We start from the raw sequence: 12,825 nt of genomic DNA on the forward strand, positions 1-12,825 counted from the left end.
CAGAAGAAATTAACACAACACTGAGTAATGAATTCTTATGAGGCCTGCAACATGTAAACTGAAGAAATCCATACATTATGAGAGAGAGAGAGAGAGAGAGAGAGCCGTTGTTGAATATACATTCATCTATATATATATATATATATATACAGAGAGAGAGAGAAAGAGAGAGAGAGAGCATACGCAGAGAGAGCCGTTGTCGTCGTCGCCGGACCAACCAGAGCCGTTGTCGTCGCCGCCGGACCGCCGCACCACCGCACCACCGGTAGAGAGATCCGTTCACCTTCGTAGCTCGTTTGAGGAATTTGGGGGAAAAAAATGTTTCGAAGATTAGGGATTTGGCTGAAATCATCGAGCGGGAAGATGAAAGAGAAGGGCGGGGGTAGTTTTTTTTTTTAACTTTTTGCGACGATTCGTTTTACACCGTCGCTGATGGTTACTAATTACATCATAAAACGGCGCCGTTTTAATAAACCCCTTTTTGCGACGGAAGTTTGCCGTCGCAAATGGCCACTGTTTGCGACAGCAAACATATGCCGTCTCAAAACTTTTTTTTTTTTTTTTGCGATGGTAAAAAACGCCGTCGCTAATAATTCGGCATTTACTAACTACCCGCGTGGTTTTATTACCGACGGGACAAACGCCGTCGCTAAATCCTTTATTTGAGACGGTATAAGTTGCCATCGCAAAAAACCATTTTTTGCGACGGGAGGCGCGCCGTCGCTATTGCTTCCGTGTTGTTTGACCCCTTTTCTTGTAGTGTAATCAATATAAAGAAACTTTCAAAATTGTAGAGAAAAGCTCCAATAAATATGCAAGGAATAAAACTCACATGCAAATAGAAAGATTCAAACCACTGACCTCTTAGTGAGTTGAAAGAGTTCTGATAAATCGAAATAACGAATGGAAAATAAATAGTGGAACTTATTATGTAACAGATTAATTAGTTAGTTTATTTAGACAACAACGTTTAGAAGAAAGTAACGATTTTTTCTGGTAAAATTATGAATATTTGTAGCATGTGTTATGCTACTTTGTAATGAAATTATGAATAGTAAATTTATTATGTACATCATAAAGTTACGAATGGAAAATTTATGACAATTTGTATTTGGTATTTGCTTCTATTTTGATATTTTGTCAGCTCTCTCTATTACATGCCTGGAGTTGAACTTGCTTAAAAAAATTGCTTTACATATATTGAAAGTAGTGAGGTTTTTGTTGTTCCTTGAAGTAGTTGATTAGAAAATTGTGTAACCTTACCTTATACAGGTGAAAGGGGCAGCAAAACAAATGGCAAATGGTGATGCAAACATGACAAGGGTTGCAAAGAATTGTAAAAACACTGTTAGAATCAATGGGAGTCAATGAGTATAAACAATGGCGGAGGCACATAGGGTCCAGGGGATCACGTGCCTCTCCTGGGTTTTGAGATTTTTTTTTTTTAAAACATAAAGAAAATATTTTAAATAAAAAAAATTATAAAAATTTTATTTAAAGTGAAATCTTAATGACATTTTTAAAATTATGATAACAATAATGGTTATTTTGATTGAAAATAAAGAGACTATGATAAGTCATATTATTATCTATGAAAATTTCAATATAATGGTGATGTCTATTATTATTGACATGCAAATATAATTAATTTCAATAAAAATATGAAATTTATTGGATTGTTAGTTATATTTGACATGTGGAGTTTATCCTCCATGTGTTCTTTCTATTCATAACTAAAATGCCTACTGTATAAATTACAATCAAGCAACACATCTTCAATTATAAAATTTAAAAAAATAAAAATAATAAATTACAATAGGTTATAACTAATATTAGAATGAGTCATAACTAACTATTACTTGATATATGGTCATAACCAAAATAACAACCACAAGAAGTTATAACTAAATTATATCTAACACTATAATGTGTTATAACTAAAGACTACGAAAATCATAATTGTGACATATGATAAACACTTTTTTTACTGTATTTTTTTTATAGAATTTCTCTACTAAAATATATCATTTCTATATATCCCAACTTATCTTCTTTTTTAATTTTAAAATCCACCTGTAAAATAGTTACTCCCTAATATTGCATAAAATTTAATCTCAATTCCTTTAATTTAAAATTCACATTTATCCAAATAAACTCTTAATATTTAAGTTTACTAATATCTCATTGTTGTTTATTATGAAAAAAAAAATTAATGTTGTCATTAATTTGTGCCCCATCTTCACTGAATTCCTGACTATGCCACTAAATATAAATCTTGTGTTGTGCACCAATTCCTAAAACTGTGGTATCGTTATGTTCTTTTTGTGATGTGCTAATCCATTTACCTTGTTTTGGGATACTTCATCTTGTTTCAAGATTCTACTCCAATTATTGAAGAGTTGTTTCCCATAAATTTGTATATCAGTGTGGACTTTTCACTTGCAATTTTAGTATGGACTTAATCTCAGTGAGGATTGGGAAGTTTGGGGAAAGTTACCAATTTCCATTTCATGGCTCGTCATTGATAGAGAATTCAGATAACCAATTTTGCACCCACAATTCTAATTTTTCTTGTTATGGTTGAAATATGCAATTCTACATACCCTGAAATTTTTACTTAACAAAATCAATGTATCGTCCAAATACATACAAGATGTCATTAGTGATGGGATATTTGGTGTAACTTAATGAATTGTTTATAATTCTTTTTTTAATTTTAAAAAACTGTATTAGAGTGCTGCATTAATCTTAGATTTACTGATTATGAGGCAAAAATAGAATAATTAAGATAAAAAAAATTAATAATTACTGAAATTGATCCAATTGATTGCACTAAATTCTCCTAAATTGGCTTATTTTGACCTTGAATTTTTTACATTATCTCAAATTGGTCCAATTGATTACAATAGTTACAATTTTTTTTTAATTAAAAATACGCACATGAGCAATGTGTTAGAAAAAAAAAAAAAAAAAAAAGATCAAAAAACAAAAAACGATGTGTCATGTTCTTAGAAACAATATTATAAACTTGATCAATTCAGCAACTTAATTTCAACCAATTCAATAATTATTTTCTGTAAAAAAATCTTAACAACGTTATCGATTAAACCAAATTGACGCAAAATCTAAAATTAAGAATAAAAATTGAGTCAATTGAAACTGTAAAAACTAAAATGACATAAGCAACAAAATGAATGGACTATATGTGTGATTTTCCCTAAAATATATTATTAATGTGACTCTCAAGAGTGAACTTGTATAATTTATGGAAAAGACTGTGTGTGTACTATATGCACCTTGCCACAAAAGAAGAAATGACATAATTCCATACATTTTGCGGCATAACCAAAAAAATAAAGACACAACCCAACACCACATGAAGTATAATCAAAGATCACATAAGTTAAACTAAAATAATGTCATAACCAAATAAAAAAATATGTTATAATCAAAAAAGAAAATGATATAATTAAGAGTGTACATGATACAACCCTTTCAAGGAGTATACAGTAAAATTTTCCTTAACTTATATACGAGGTGTGAAAGACGTGGATTTCAATTTTTTTATTTATATATTTGATTTATATAAAATATTATAATGAAACTTCTAAATGACAGAAAAAGCTCTATTAAATAGACACACACAAAATAAAACTTACATGTAAATTAAAAGATTCAAACCAATGACTCTTGATGAGGGGAAATAATTTTTGTGATCAGCAAAAAGGAAACTTTATTGATGAAAAAATATACAAAGTATGATAAAGTACTTCAATAAAGAGGAGGGTGCAAAAAATATCACAGTAAAACATCAACATCCCAACCAGGTTGGCACCAAAATACACACCAAATCATCTACTAGCACAAACTCCAGATTCCAAGTTAATGAGTAACCAACATACAGCACAAAAATAAAACAAGCAATCACAAACAACCGCAAAACTACAAACACCAATTGTAACATGGCTCTTTCAAGGAAAACCGAATATAACTCTCCAAACTTACATTACATTATACAATAGTTCTTCATGCAACAATACATTACTCCAACAATAAGTAAATAAACAAATAAATACCCCCAAGGGTTTACAAGTTTCCAAGGCTTGAGCCTGGTTACACAAAACGGTTATTCAAACCCACACACATATAGCCCTTGGCTTACACACAGAGCCATGGCAAAATGAGAGTCTCGTACTCTCAACACACATTTCCTCGCCTTTAGTTAAGCGGTATTACCACATCTTTTCTTACACAAAAATCCCGTAGAGTGAGCATAAAGCCTAGTAGGAAATCCTTAACAAAGTATATGCATTTTATACAAGTCTCAAGAGATGAAATGCACATGTCATGCTATGTCCTTTTGAAGGAAAATCGCATCTTCATCTTTAAAAACCATTATGCTCAATGATGTCATGCAATTTCAATTCTTCAAAACTTAACAATTCATTTCAAGGGCGGTAAATACGACTCTAGTAATCCCTAGGTCGGTGTCTTCAAGTAGACTATATAAGTACTATCAATTTGTCATTTTTACCGGTATTAACCAGAAGGCTCAACACCTATCCGCGCGGGTTTCTATCTTTCACTCCAGACTCTCAGGCCAACTTATTCAATATCATCTACACTACCTATCAAGACTTACCAACGTATTTACCGCAAAACCATTTCATGAAAACTTGTTTCTCAACATCCTTTTCTCAATGCAAGTTTTCAAATCAACTTTCAAAGTTTAATACAATCAAATGAATTGATATACCAATAACACAAGATGAATATAAATACTTTTATTCCAATTCATCATCCAAGGAATAATACAATTTCTTCTTCTCAAGTATCCTCAACAATTAGTCATTTCAAGACTATTTCAACGTTTTGAACAATAATTTCTAAAATGAACGACAATTCTCATATTCCTTGAAATTTATCATTTATATAAATATAAATAAGAAATTTTCCAAACATCAATTTATTTTGACACACAAAATAAATATAACAATATCATTTATGGATTTTCAGTCTCTTTTAAAAAAATCTCCAAATTCTAGGTTTTCTCACCAAAACTATACAACTCAAATCTTTTGAAAGAAAACTTTCCAAAATCATCTTTTCTTCAATCAACGAAGATCAGAACCCATAAAATCATTTTAAAAGAACAAGAGACAAACTCACTTTCAAAATCGTTCAACTTCTTGAATCAACAATCAATTTTCAATGCTATCAAAAGATGATTTTGAAAATCATCTAGATCTTGCATATATATATATATATATATATATATATAACTCTAAGAAAATCCCTACCTCAAGTTTTGAAGAAGAAATGAGATGAAACCCCCAAAATCAATGGTGTTGAAACTCGATTTTCACCGCACACAACGAAGCCCTCGAGAAGTTAACTAACTTTGATGAAGAACCTTTGACAGAGCTCTAAAGGATCTTAAGAAATCAAGGTTTTGATCTAATTTGCCATAGGGAAATGTAGAGAGAAATGAGAGGAAAGGGTTTTTAGAGAAAGAGAGACCTAACAAGGGTGAGATACACTCAGCCTGAAGAGAAAAAAAGACCAAAATTTCAGACTCTCCTACCATTGCACGTGCGGTGCTTCTCCCGTACTTGCACTCTCACACTTGTATTTATTGCGGTAGCCAAACAAGCCCTCTCCTGTTTTCCGCACGTGCGGCTCAAGCAACTTCGAATGCATTTTGCATTTTGGCTTCAGGGGCGCTACCCCTCGACCCCGCCAGGGCGCTGCCTTTGGGCCCGCCAAGGGGCACTGCCCCCTAGATCCCAGCGAGCTGATCGGGCAACTTAATCCCTAACATACTTAGCGAAGTGGCAAAACATGAAAGAATGGTCGAAACTGAGATCGCTACAACCTTCCCCTCTTAAACAATTTTATCCCCGAAATTTAAATCAAACTACCCAAACAAAGTGGTTTTTAGCGATCAAAACCATGCATTTTCATTTTCAAATCACAATACTAACTCTCAACCAAATTCCACCATTTCCGCCATGGTTATCTCATTAACAACAACCTCCCAAATACGCATAAACATGAAATTTTCTAAAAGTAATGGTAACTCTTAACAACCTTATGCTTAAAACAACAACGCACATATCAACATGTGGTTAACAACTTTAAATATGTTTCCCTAAACACTAGGGAATATTATAAAGAAAAGCAACTTAAGCATTTTCAAACAAATCTGGATACTTGGAGCGAACTTCCGCCTCCCATTCGCACGTCGCTTCTTCAACCCCATGGTGTCTCCACAACACCTTTACCAACGGTATAGTTTTGCCTCGTAGCACTTGCTCCAGGGTATCTAATATTTGAACCGGTCGTTCTTCGTAAAATGCATCCTCATCTACCTCCAAGTCATTCCAATCAAGAACTTGAGAAGGGTCGGGTTCATACTTCCTAAACATAGATACATGAAATACATTGTGAACTCCCGAAAGTTGTGGCGGTAAAGCTAACCGGTATGGCACTTCCCCAATTCGCTCTAAGATCTCAAAAGGCCCAATGAACCTTGGAGATAATTTACCAGTCTTACCAAATCTCATCAAACCCCACCTTGGTGAGATTTTTAGAAACACATGGTCACCAACTTCAAAAGATAAATGTCGTCTCCTCTTATCGGCATAACTCTTTTGTCGACTTTGGGCTGTAACCAACCTCTTCTGAATGAAAACAACTTTTTCAGTTGTCTCTCTAACAATTTTCGAACCCAGTAACGGTGCATCACCCACTTCAGCCCAACAAACCACTGATCTACAAGGTCGGCCATACAAGGCCTCAAATGGTGCCATCCCAATACTAGCTTGATAACTATTGTTGTAAGAAAACTCAATCAATGGTAAGTGCCTTGCCCAAGGCCCCTTAAAATCAATGACACAAGCTCTAAGCATGTCCTCCAAAATCTGAATGGTATGTTCCGACTGTCTATCGGTTTGAGGATGATAAGCGGTGCTAAGAGTCAACTTAGTTCCCAACGCCTGTTGAAGGCTTTGCCATAACCGGCCAGTAAAACGAGGATCCCTATCCGACGAAATAGTCACCGAGACTCCATGAAGTCGAACTATCTCTCTAATGTACAACTCTGCCAAGCATTCAACTGAGTCGCCAGTGCACATCGGAATGAAATGGGTAGACTTAGTCAACCTATCAACAATCACCCAAACGGCGTCATTGCCTCGTTGTGTTCTAGGAAGCCCAACTACAAAATCCATGGTAACACACTCTCATTTCCATTCGGCTATTGGTAAGGGTTGTAAAAAATCCGCTGGTTTTTGGTGTTCGGCCTTCACTTGTTGACAAGTAAGGCACTTCGATACAAATAAAGCGACATCCCACTTCATACCTCTCCACCAAAACTGACGACTAAGATCATGGTACATTTTGTTGCCTCCCGGACGTACCACAAGGCATGAGTGATGACATTCCTGGAATACTTCCTCTCTACAAGATTCCAATACAAACAAACAGTCTAAGTAATGTACGCTCAGATCTGAGTGAACGTTCAAACCTTTCTCTTCCTTACCATTAGAAATTTTAACCCGGATAGACTCTACTTCACGGTCCCCTTGTTGCGCCTCTATAACCTTACTAATCAAGGTAGGTTGAGCAGTCAAAGTAAACAAAGTAGCACTCTCGCTGGACTCACCCAAGTGTAAATCAAACTTGCCAATTTCACCTAGCATAACCCATTCCCAAATGGCTACACTTACCAAACTATTCATAGATTTTCGACTCAAAGCATCGGCTACTACATTGGCCTTTCCCGGATGATAGTATAACTCAAAGTCATAATCCTCCATAAATTCCATCCACCTCCGTTGGCGTAAATTCAAGTCCTTTTAAGAAAACAAATACTTTAGACTCTTCTAATCGGAGAAAACTTCAAACTTCTCACCGTACAAGTGATGCCTCCAAACTTTCAAGGGAAAAATCACCGCCCCTAATTCTAAATCATGGGTGGGGTAATTTTTCTGATGAGTTTTCAATTGTCATGAACCATAGGCCACAACGTTTCCCTCTTGCATCAAGACACAACCAAGTCCATCTGCGGACGCATCACAATAGACAGTGTAATTCAAACCCCTTTATGGAATTATCAAAATGGTGCGGTAGTGATTCTAGTCTTAAGCTCTTGGAATGACTTTTCACAAGCCTCACTCCACATAAATTTGATACCCTTTCTACTTAACCTAGTCAAAGGTGCAGCTAGTCTGGAGGAGCCCCTTACAAAATGTCGATAATACCCCACTAATCTCAAAAAACTCTAGATCTCGAAAACATTCTTATGTTATTCCCAATCCTGTATGGCATCTATCTTTGAGAAGTCCACAGTTACTCCCTCTCTAAACACTACATGCCCTAAAAACTTCACCTCAATTCTCGCATTTCTCAAATTTGGCATTCAATTGGTGCTCACTAAGTAAACCCAGCACTACCCGCAAGTGAGTCTCATGTTCCTCCTCAGAGGTTGAATAAATCAATATGTCATCCACAAAGACAACCACAAAACGGTCCAAGTATTCCCGAAAAATTCTGTTCATCAAATCCATAAAGGAAGCAGGCATAGTGGTTAACCCAAAAGGCATTACAAGTAGGGGTGTGCGCGGTTCGGGTCGGTGCGATTTGAGAGAAAAATAGAAACTGCATGGCGGGTGGCGGATTGATAAAAGTGTCACTAGAATTTGCCATTTTCCTTATAAAAAACCGACGGTTCAGTTGGCAAATAATGGCGGATTTGCCTTGGCGGTTCGGGCGAATCGGCGGTTTATAAAAAATATAATTCAAATTACAAAACTTAAATCAAAAAGTAAAAAAAAGACGAGAGATACCGTGATGTTAAACATCTTGAAAAGTGAATTGGAATCCAACTTTATTTTGGATTACTGACATCTTGAATTCCCCTCGAGCAGTAATATAATACTATGTTCTAAGGTATAGAACAACAAGCAAACTTAAGTAAAAAAGAATTTTTAGAATCTTATAAAAGATGATTTAATAGCGGTGCGGGTCGGTGCGGTTTGGAAGAAAAATAGAAACCGGCGGATTGATAAAAGTGTCATTAGAATTTGCCATTTTTCTTACCAAAAACTAGCGGTTTGATTGGAAAATAATAACGAATTTGCCTTGGCGATGCGGTTCGGTGCGGTTTTGGCAGTTTCGGCAGTTTCGGCGGTATTATGCACACCCCTAATTACAAGGAATTCATAGTGGCCATAACGCGTATGAAAGGCCGTTTTCTAAATGTCCTCCTCTCGGACTCTCAACTGACGGTACCCCGACCTCAAATCTATTTTTGAGAAGCAACGAGACCCTCTAAGTTGGTCAAACCAATCATCTATTCTGGGTAGAGGATAATTGTTCTTAACTGTAACTCTATTCAACTTGCGGTAATCAATACACAACCGCAACGATCCACCCTTCCTCTTCGTAAAAAGAGCCGGTGCTCCCCAAGGTGATATACTAGGACGAATGAAGCCCTTATTTAAAAGCTCTTGGAGTTGAATCTTCATCTCATGTAATTCGGCGGGTGCAAATCTATACGGTGACATGGAAATCGGTGCCATGCTAAGCACTAATTCAATGGAGAACTCGATCTCCCGGTGAGGTGGTAAACTAGTAAGATCTTCTGGAAAGACATCCGGGTACTCACAAACTACCCTTGGTATCTCAACACCAGCCCTGTCACTCTCACTATTCAAGAGAGTTGCAAGAAGGCCACTAAGTTTGCTCCTACTACGAGGGTCAACAACTGGCGACAAGGCTCTATCAACTCGGTTCCCCAGAAAATAGAAATGATCACCGCTTGAAGTGCATACCGTAACTCTCTAACGATAACAATCAATCACAACTTGGTAAGAACACAACCAGTCCATGCCTAAAATGACATCAAAACTTGACATATTTAGCAACACAAAAGCAAACGGAAGTCGACGCCCGGCAACTTCTATTTCACAATCATGACAACCCCGATCTAAATCAACTGTACCCCTAACAGGCGACTTTACTCTGAGTAGAGACACTAATCGTGCTACGTCTAACCCTAATACAGAAGTAAATGCAGTACATATAAATGAATGAGATGCACCTGTGTCTATCAACACATTAGCCAAAGAATTATACACAACAAAAGTACCTTTCACAACTGAGGATTCTAGTAACTGCTCTGGCACGGTAGCAGCATACATGCGCCCTTGTAGCCCCTGATTAACTTGCTCCCCTCTCGGAGCATATGCATGTTGTATAGACTGAGGCGAAGCGGCTCCTAATTTGTTCGTGAAGCTTAAGCTGAATGAGCCTATTGGTGGCTCTGAGTCTGCTTCGACCCTAATACGCCAGATGCGCCTCCCAACTGAGGGCAAGTTCTCTTCATATGCCCCAGCTGACCACACTGATAACAATTAAATCCTTGGCCACTATTCTGAGACTGAGACTGACTTTGAGATTGATTAGGTAGTGGTAACATCAACTGTCCTCCACTCTTCTGTGGGCACGAAAAGGTTTTGTGGCCCGGTTGGCCACACTTGAAGCACGAGAAACCACTTGATGCACTTTTTCCCGGACCCGCACTAGGCAAAGGAAAAGTGGATCTAGACTACTGTGGTTAGGACTGGGATGGATGGATGTTCCTGTTCTTCTTGTTCTGCCTATAGTCTCCTTGAGACTCCTGGCCCCTGGGCCTCGAACCTTGAAGCCTCTCATCATCGGCTTGTATAGAAATCTCTACATGTGCTGCCGTCTCTACAAAACAGTCATATTTCCGAATCATATTCCCGACAAGCTTGAAGAAAATCTTAGTTTTCAACTTCTTTTCAAATTCCATGCAATGGCGCTCTTCCGTTGCCACCAACTCCGGTGCAAGTCTGAACAAACTAGAGAAGACCACCTCAAACTCGGCCACGGGCATGTCGAGTTGTTTGAGGTCTTTAAACTCTTGCCTCAATCTCTCCCTAGCAGCGGGAGGTATGTACTTATCTTGGAAAGCAACCACAAAGGCTTCCCATGATGGCTCCACCCTACTCTTGGCATACTTCCACCATTGACATGCATCTCCTTTAAGGTAGTAACTCGCTATAGTCACTCTCAACTCGCTATCATCATGTGAAGCATCTCAAATGTCTTCACTATTTGTTCGAGCCATTCATCTGCTTTCTTAGGCTCGGGCCACCATGGAATTTATCTAGTTTGGCCCGTAAAAACTCTCTAGTGAAAAAACTCAACCTTGACTCCGCGGTGTTCTCTTGGGCTTGATTCTTTGCCCTCAACAAGTTCATAGACTCCCTCAAAGCTCCTGCCATTTCTCGAGCTAGGGCCCCCATTGCGGTTTGACCCGCTTGGGCCATCTGTTCAGCCACATTAGCTTGGCCTACTTGCTCGAACATATTAGCTTGGCCGAACCCTTCTTATTGCACAAAAACCCTATGGACCGGTACCTCATGCACACCTCGGCGAGCCCTACCACGCCTCCCGCCTCTACTACCACGTACTCGACCCCTTCCTGACATCCTAATAAAGGACACAAGAGAAATAATTTAGTACATTAACTCGTATATGCTCGTAACTTGACTCACATGTTCGACTACAACAATTCAATATATTTCTCTACCATATACACAATTCAATTTCACTCCACATAAGCACTTAGTCATGTAAACACATACGGGCTATTCTTTTACGATGAAATCGGTCCCACAAAAAATCAAGAATTCTTAGTAGAACGAGTATTGATCAAGTACCCTTCTAATAAGACCTCAAGGAATTTAACAGGCGTAAACAACATCCTAAAAGTCCAGTCTCATACCCATTTAGTCACATAAGCATGTTATCACATAGTCACAAAATGCAAAACACTTCCTAAGCATGCTAAATGAACCCATTGTGGTTAAACAACCACTTCCCACGAGCTCCAAGTATTCAAACCCTGTAGCTCTGATACCAAGTTGTAACACCCCAAATTTCTAACTCAAATGATAATACAACAATCATGGCTTTTTCAAGGAAAACCGCATATAAATCTCTAAACTTATATTACATTATACAATAGTTTTTCATGCAACAATACATTAATCCAACAACAAGTAAATAAACAAATAAATACCCCCAAGGGTTTAAAAGTTTCCAAGGCTTGAGCCTGATTATACAAAACGGCTATTCAAACCCACACACATATAGCCCTTGGCTTACACACAAAGTCACAGCAAAATAAGAGTCTCGTACTCTCAACACACATTTCCTCGCATTTAGTTAGGCGGCATCACCACATCTTTTCCTATACAAAAATCTCGTAGGGTGAGCATAAAACCCAGTAGGAAATCCTTAACAAAATATATACATTTTATACAAGTCTCAAGAGATGAAATACACATGCCATGCTATGCCCTTTTGAAGGAAAATCACATCTTCATCTTTGAAAACCATTATGCTCAATGATGTCATGCAATTTCAATTCTTGAAAACTTAACAATTCATTTCAAGAGCGGTAAATACGACTCTGGTAATCCCTAGGTCAGTGTCTGCAAGTAGACTATACAAGTACTACTAATTTGTCATTTTTACCGGTATTAACCGGAAAGCTCGACACCTATCCGCGCGGGTTTTCGGTCTTTCACCCCAGACTCTCAGGCCAACTTATTCAATATCATCTACACCACTTATCAAGACTTACCAACGTATTTACCCCAAAACCATTCCATGAAAACTTGTTTCTCAACATTCTTTTCTCAATGCAAGTTTTCAAATCAACTTTCAAAGTTTAATGTAATCAAATGAATTGATATGCCAATAACACAAGATGAATATAAATAATTT

The sequence above is a fragment of the Camellia sinensis genome, chromosome 5 (assembly GCF_055761805.1).
Source record: "Camellia sinensis isolate YWXY chromosome 5, ASM5576180v1, whole genome shotgun sequence".
NCBI classification, from domain to species: domain Eukaryota; kingdom Viridiplantae; phylum Streptophyta; class Magnoliopsida; order Ericales; family Theaceae; genus Camellia; species Camellia sinensis.